The sequence below is a fragment of the Stomoxys calcitrans genome, chromosome 1 (assembly GCF_963082655.1).
Source record: "Stomoxys calcitrans chromosome 1, idStoCalc2.1, whole genome shotgun sequence".
NCBI classification, from domain to species: Eukaryota; Metazoa; Arthropoda; class Insecta; order Diptera; family Muscidae; genus Stomoxys; species Stomoxys calcitrans.
In genome coordinates this window covers 257,019,375-257,028,079 of record NC_081552.1, presented here as the reverse complement: position 1 = coordinate 257,028,079, position 8,705 = coordinate 257,019,375, and positions in this window count along the sequence as shown.

The window sequence follows — 8,705 nt, the reverse complement described above, 5'->3', positions numbered from 1 at the left end:
GATACTAGACGTCAAAGACTAATTTGCCTCAATATATTTTAAGTGACGTCAGTTGTACGTAACGTCATGTCCATTTCTAGCGTCATTTCGGTTAAATTTGACAAAATACTGCTGAATCAACATCTTTTGACAGCATATTGCGTCATAAATGTTAATTGCGTCATTTGCTTTGGCTATGACAAAGAATCGTACCTCATTCATTATCCTAAACTAGAGAACATGGACGTACTCATATTCTTATTGAGTTTATATTCTCAATAAAAGAAAATTCGACGACAAAGAAATGTCATTGTTGACTAGGTCTGCGTCGGTTTTAATAATGTTGTTTGAACAAGTTCTTTTCATATGAAGGTTTAATTTTTTCCCAACGCATAAACGGTTCATTTCTCAACATTGTTCGTTTGTGTTCTATGGCATGAACTACGCACATCGGATGTTTTAGGTTGTCACAAAATTTTAATTTATAATTTTGTATGCGTCCCCCGTACTTAGATTTTTTCCAAATATTAAAAAAAAATATTGGGTTGCCCAAAAAGTTCTTGCGGATTTTTCATATAGTCGGCGTTGACAAATTTTTTCACAGCTTGTGACTCTGTAATTGCATTCTTTCTTCTGTCAGTTATCAGCTGTTACTTTTAGTTTGCTTTAGAAAAAAGTGTAAAAAAAGTATATTTGATTAAAGTTCATTCTAAGTTTTATTAAAAATGCATCTACTTTCTTTTAAAAAATCCGCAATTACTTTTTGGGCAACCCAATACTATAACCACTACCCTAGGATGGGGCGTTCCATTTGTTATATCTCGAAATATTGATCTGCGACCCAAAAGAGTATTTACGTACATTCTGGACCGTCTTGACATTCTTAGTCGATCTATCCATGTCCGTCCATCCGTTTGTGGAAATCAGGACAGCGGTCGAACGCGTAAAGCTAGCCGCTTGAAATTTTGCACAGATACCTTTTATTGGTATAGGTCTTTGCAAATGAGCCATATGAACCTATCTCCTGATGTTACATCTGAACCTATCTCCTAATGTTACACCTTGAACCGCTGAAGGCCTAAGTTTTTATACGATTTGGCTGAAATTTTGCATGGAATGTTTTGCTAAGACCTCCAACAACCGCGCCGAATACGGTCTAAATCAGGCTATAACTTCAGATAGGTCCCATTGAACAGATTTTTCGATTTGACTTCTTGAGACCCTAAAAGTCGCAATTATTGCACGATTGAGCTGAAATTTTGCACATTACGTTCTGTTACGAATTCCAACAACCGTTTCAAGTGTGGTGCGTATCGGTCCATAACCTGACGTATCTCCCGTTTACCCGTCTATGGCCCCTAGAAACTTAAATTTTTACCCGTACATACGCACTTACGATCTGGGCCATATTGAACTGGAATGTCAAGCAGCCTTACACGACCAGCTATCCCGAATTTCCGCGAAATCGGACATTAAATATACCTGCTATGGGTTCAAGATCCTAAATTGAGAGATGGGTATATATGACAGTTATGTCGAAATAAAGACCGTTCTTAACCATACTCGGTACGAATGTCGAGGGGCTTAACGCAACTCATTTCACTCATTCCTCTACTTTCAACAAAATCAGTTTATAAATTCACCTTTTATAGAACCTAGAACTCTAAATCAGGAGATCTATATATATGGCAGCTATATCCAAATCTGGACCGATCTGGGCCGTATTGAAGAGGGATGTCGAGAAGCCTAACATAACTCTAGCTATACCAAATTAAATCGAGAGATCGATCTATATGACAGATATATCCAAATCTGAACCGATCTGGGCCAAATTTTACAAGGATGTTGAGAGGCCTAACATAACTTTCTGTCCCAATAAATGCGCCTTTTATGGTCCCTAAATCGGAAGATCAGTCTATATGGCAGCTATATCTAAAGCTGGACCGATCTGGGCCTTATTGAACAAACATGTCGTTAGGCGTAACACAATTCACTGTCCCAAATTTAGCGAAATCGGAAAATAAATATAGCTGTAGTGGGCTATATCTGGACATTGTCCGATATAGCCCATTTTCAAACTTAAACTGCCTATGGACAAAAAAACGAATCCTTGAAAAGTTTCGGCTCAATATCTCTACTTTTAAGGACGGTAGCGTGATTTTAACAGACAGATGGTCGAGCGGACCAACCGACTGACATGGCTAGATCGTCTTAGATTTTTACGCTGATCAAGAATATATAAACTTTACTAGCGAAGCCCGGCCCGCTCCGCTGTGCCCGATAATGCTATGCTGGAGAGGAGTACTGTAGGTTGGGGCCCCATATTTCGATGGTCAGTAAATAATTGCTGTTCGTGGGGTGTTTTGGGCAAGGGGTAGAACCCCTGAGAATTTGTTCCAAAAGTAGGTATCATTTGGTATGGGTATCCCCTCCCCAATACCTTTCATTTGAGCGCCACATTGACATGGGAGGTAAATAGGTCCGATTAAGGGGTATTTTAGGGGACCGCCTCCAAACACTTAGTCCTAAAAATATATCAGCATCATTTATGTGAGCTCTATATTGCCAGTGGCCTCATAATTGGATATCAAATTCGTTTCATAATCTCAAATACCTTTCATTATATGTATGAGTGGGCCCTAAAAACAATCAATATTAAGCTCCACTCTCTTTAAGACTCAAATTGTCTTGGTGAGCAAATACTTCCTATATGGGGGTTGTTATGGAGGTGGAACGTCCCCTAGACAGTTGGTGCCGAATGTTAATATCAGACTCCCAAATACCTTTCATTTGAGCCCCATATTTCCGGCATACATGTTCGCTTTGGAGGGACGTTTTGGGGGATGTGGCGGCCACTCAGTGGCTTCGCCTTGAAAATATATTGCGTTGCCCAAAAAGTAATTGCGGATTTTTTAAAAGAAAGTAAATGCATTTGTAATATAAGTTAGAATGAACTTTACTTTTTTTACACTTTTTTCTAAAGCAAGCTAAAGTAACAGCTGATAACTGACAGAAGAAAGAATGCAATTACAGAGTCACAAGCTGTGAAAAAATTTGTCAACGCCGACTATATGAAAAATCCGCAATTACTTTTTGAGCAACCCAATATATCAGATTCGTGTTGTACTATAAAATACCTCTTATTTAAGCCCCATAATGCAATGGTCAGCAAATACGTCCTATATGGGTAGTAGTGGGGTGGCGCCTTGGACACTTTTTCCCGAATATTGATATCAGATTCGTGATTTACTACCAAAGACCTTTCATTTGAGACCTATATTAGTATGGTAGTAAATTTCTCCTCTTTGGGGGGGTTTTAGGAGGGGAGGACCCCCAAACACTTGGTCCCACATTTGGATATCAGATTCGTATTCTGCAACCCAAATACCTTTTATTTAAGCCCCATATAGCCAATGGTCATAAATAAGCCCTATTTGGGGGTGCTTTGGGGAAGGGATGGACCCCCAAAAACTTGGTCCCACATTTGGATATCAGATTCGTATTCTACTCGAAAATCCCTTTCATTTGAGTCCCATATTGCCGTGGTCGGTAAATATGTCCGATTTAGGGGTGTTTTGGGGCTTGGGGTGGTCCCCCTAGTACTTGGTCCGACAATTGGATATCAGATACGTTTTCTAATCCTAAACACCTTTTATTTGAGTCCCATATTGTCGTGATTTGTCTATATATAGATTTGGTAAGTTTTGGGGGTGGGGCGGCCCCCCTAGGTACCCCATCCGAAATTTGGATACCAATTTTTTTGTTTTTGGGTTACTATGAGAGAGCACACACAATTTGGCTTAAATTGCACCACCCATCTCCGAGATCTGGCGTTTCTGAAAATTAGGGTAAGGGGGAGGGTCCGCCCCCACTTCAGATATCAAAAAAGGCTTTAAGGCTTCTAGAAGTCAAATCCGGAGATCCATTTATTTGGGGTCCATATATATTTATAAACCATTCTGGTTGAGATTTGGCGTAAGCTTTGTAGAGCATTAGTGTACTTCATGTACCAAAATTCAGCGAAATCGCATAAAAACCGAGGCTTCTATAGCTTCAAGAAGCCAATTTCGGGGATCGGTACATATGGAGGCTACACCCGTTTATATACCGATTCGAATCACACTTGGCACGGATGTTGGAACTCGAAACAGAAGCCATTGTGCCCAATTTGAGCCAAATCACTTGACAATTTTAGTTTCTAGGGGCTCAAGAAGTCAAATTCGCGGATCGGTTTATATGGGGGCTATATCAGTCCATAGACCGATTCGAATCATACTTGGTACAGATATTTAAAGTCAAAACAGATGTTCTGGTGCCAAATTTCAGCCAACTTAGATGAAAATTGTTGTTGTTGTAGCAGTGTGTTATACACTGAGGCTGCAGCCCTTGCCGATGAAGAACTCCATCGGGTCAAACCGGTATATACAACCGGCTGCCATGGGATTTTAGATGAAAATTGTGACTCCTAGTTGCTCAAGAAGTCAAACCGGGGATCGGTTTATATAGGGGGGTAATACCAGTTTACAGACAGTTTCCAATTATACTTGGCACAGATGTTGAAAATATAATTCCTTGTGCCAAATTTTAGCCAACTCGAATGGAAATTGTGGCTGCTAGTTGTTCAAGAAGTCAAACCGGGTATCGGTTTATATGGGGGCTATACCAGTTTTCAGACTGATTTCAATTAAATTTGGTTTAAATGTTGAAAATCAAATCGGATGAAAACTAAAGCTTCTAGAGGCTCAAGAAGTCAAATCCGGGGATCGGTTTATATGGGGGCTTTATGCAATTTTGAACCGATATGGCCTATTTGCAATCCCCAACGACCTACATCAATGAGAAGTATCTGTGCAAAGTTTCAAGCGGCTAGCTTTACGCATTCGATCTCTATTGTGAGTTCGACAGACGGACATGGCTAGATCGACTCCGAATGTCGAGACGATCAAGAGTATATATGGGGACGAAAATTTTGAGCCCTTCATTTGTAATTCCCAACGACCTACATCAATGAGAAGTATCTGTGCAAAGTTTCAAGCGGATAGCTTTGTCGAGACGATCAGGAATATATATGGGGTCTTAGACGAAAATTTCGAGCCCTTCATTTCTAATCCCCAACGAACTACATCAATGAGAAGTATCTGTGCCAAATGTTAAGCCTCTACCCATACGCATTCGACCGCTAACGTGAATTCGATAGTCTGAGGGACGGACGGACATGGCTAGATCGATGCATATGGTGTCGCAGACGAATATCGAGTTGTTACAAACAGAATGATTCGGTTTGTATACCTCCCCTCCGATGGTGGTTGGTATAAAAACATTTATAGTAACAGCCTTTAGACGTCACTAGACTAATTTGCCTCAATCTCTTATAACTGACGTCAGATGTGCAAAACGTCATGGCCATTTCTACCGTCATTGTAGTTAAATTTGACAAAATGCAGCTAAATCAACAGCTTCCCGCAGCAAATTGCGTCATAACTGTGAAAGGTGTCAGAGTCTCTGACTTAGACCAAGAATCAAAACTCATGTTATACGCTAAAATAGAGCAAGAGAATATGAATTTTAATGCCGTTGAAATGTTAAAGAAAAGAAAATTCGATGACAAACATCTTTATTTGATTGTTGCCTAGATCTGCGTCTGTTTTAATAATGACGTATTTTTTATATGCAAGGCCCCCCCCCCCCCACTTCTTAGAAGACAAATTCATCAACATTTACTCCTTTGGGTTTTATGATTGAACTACGCACATCGAATGCGGCATGTTGTCAAAAATTTCTATTATACCCACCATCATAGGATGAGGGTATACTAACCTAGTCATTCCGTTTGTAACACCTCGAAATATTGATCTAGGACCCCATAAAGTATATGTATTCTTGATCGTCTCGACATTCTGAGTCGATGTCCGTCCGTCCGTCTGTCGAACTCACGATAGCGGTCGAACGTGTAGAGCTAGCCGCTTGAAACTTTGCACAGATACTTAATATTGATGTAGATCTTCAGGGGATTGGAAATGGGCCATATTGGTTCAGATTTGGATATAGCTTCCATATAAACCGATATCTCGATTTGACTTTTTGAGCCTTTGGAAGCCGCAATTTTGGCCCGATTTGGCTGAAATTTTCCACATAGGGTTCTGTTATGACTTTCAACCATTGCACTGAATACGGTTCAAATCGGTGTATTACCTGATATAGGTCTCATATAAACCGATCTCCCGATTTGATTTCTTGAGCCCCTGGAAGACGCAAATTTCATCCGATTTGGCACATGTTGTTTTGGTATGACTTCCAACTACTGTGCTAAGTATGATCTAAATCAGTCTATAACCTGATATAGCCGCCATGTAACCCGATCTCCCGATTTTCTGAGCCTCTGGAGGGCGCAGTGAATACTGGATTTCTCTGAAATTTTGGAGGTGGTATTTTTCTATGACTTCTAGCAGCCATGATAAGTTCGGTTCATATCGGTCACATGATATGGCTCATATATTTTTGGAAAAGTCATTCAAAGAACATGACAAATGCGATCCATGGTGGAGGGTATATAAGATTCGAACTTATCACGCTTTTATCTGTTAGGATAGGGGATATATTCATTTAATCATTCCGTTTGCAATACATCGAAATATCAATTTCCGACCCAACAAAGTATATATATTTCGGATCGTCGTAAAATTCTAAGACGATTTAACGATGTCCGTGTGTCTGTCCGTCCGCCTGTTGTAATCACTCTAGAGCCTTCAAAAATTGAGATATCAGGCTGAAATTTGGCATAGATACCTCTTTTTGATGCGGGCTGGTCACGTTCGGACCATATTTGGATATAGCTGCTATATAGACCGATTCTTCGATAAAGGGTCAAATGCCCATAAAAACTTTATTCTTCATACGATTTTGCTGAAATTTGGCTTCCCGACAACTGACCTAAATATGGATCAAATCGGATCAGATATTTAGGTATAGCTACCATATAGACCGATCTCCTGATAAAGGGTCTGAAGCCCATAAAAGATTTATTTGTTACGATTAATGGATTTCGCTGAAATTTAAAACAGTTGGTTATTTTAAGCCTCCCGACATCTGACGTAAATATGGTTCATATCGAACTATACTTAGATATAGCTGTCATATATACCGATCACCCGATAAAGGGTCTAAAGGCCATAAATGCTTTATTTATTATCCGATTTCGCTGAAATTCAAAACAGTGGGTTATTTTAAGCCTCCCAATATCCGACCAAAATATGGTACAGATCGGACTATATTTAGATATGGCTGTCATATAGACCGATCTGCCGATAAAGGGTCTAAAGCCCATAGAAGCTTCATTTTTTAACCGATTTCGCTAAAATTTAGAATAGAGCGCAGTTTTAAGCCTCCCAATAACCGACCCAAATATGGTAAAGATCGGACTAAATTTAGATATGGCTGTCATATAGACCGATCTGCCGATAAAGGGTCTGAAGCCCATAGAAGCTTTATTTGTTAACCGATTTCGCTAAAATTTGAAACAGTGAATTATTTTTAGCCTCCTGACACCCGACCTAAATATAGTTCAGATCGGACTACATTGAGATATAGCTGTCATTTAGGCCGATCTGCTGATATGGGGGACTGAAGCCCGTAAAAGCTTTATTTATTACCCGATTTCGCTGAAATTTGAATCAATGAGTTTTTCTGAGCCTTACGATATCCGACCTTAATATGGTTCAAATCGGTTTATAATTGGATATATCTGCCAAAAAGACCAATATTTTGTTCTACAAAATTGAATAGAGACATATATTGGCTTGCCCAAAAAGTAATTGCGGATTTTTCATATAGTCGGCGTTGACAAATTTTTTCACAGCTTGTGACTCTGTAATTGCATTCTTTCTTCTGTCAGTTATCAGCTGTTACTTTTAGCTTGCTTTAGAAAAAAAGTGTAAAAAAAGTATATTCGATTAAAGTTCATTCTAAGCATTATTAAAAATGCATTTACTTTCTTTTAAAAAATCCGCAATTACTTTTTGGGCAACTCATACATTAGATCACTCTATGTCCGTGCAGAATTTGGGTGCCTAAGTTATCCAATTTTCACCGGATTGTGACGAAATGGGGTTTACATATATAGGTGGTGGAGGTGGATATCCAAGGTGGTGGATATCCAAAGTTCGGTCCGGCCGAACTTAATGCCGTTTTACTTGTATTTAGTTAAAATATGAGAGTTCAGGCTGAAAGACATTTATTGGCTATATAGCGACAGACCGAAACCCCTGGTGGGAATCGCATCCCCGTACAAGTAAGTCGCCAATTCGCTACTAGCCGTATTTGCTACCAGCCCAGCTATCGGAGTGCATAAAAAATGGAATAAAAATGATGTCTAGTAAAACTGGACATAATTAATATGGCCAATATGTGCATAAAAAATGGAATAAAAATCGTGTCCAGTAAAACATCATGGCTGGATGTAAAACTGGATATAATTTAGCGTCAGTAACTACTTTCTATGCTTTAGTTAATACAAGTCATATTTTGAGTACACGTTCATATATGAGAATGAACTAAAATCTAGTTCAGACAATAAATAGGCTAAATTATGTGAACTCAAAGGAAGTAAAAAGTACATTCAATTCCAACGTGAAGTTAAACAAGTAAGAGCGTGCTAAGTTCAGCCGGGCCGAATCTCATATACCCTCCACCATGGATCGCATTTGTCGAGTTCTACGCGCGGTATCTCT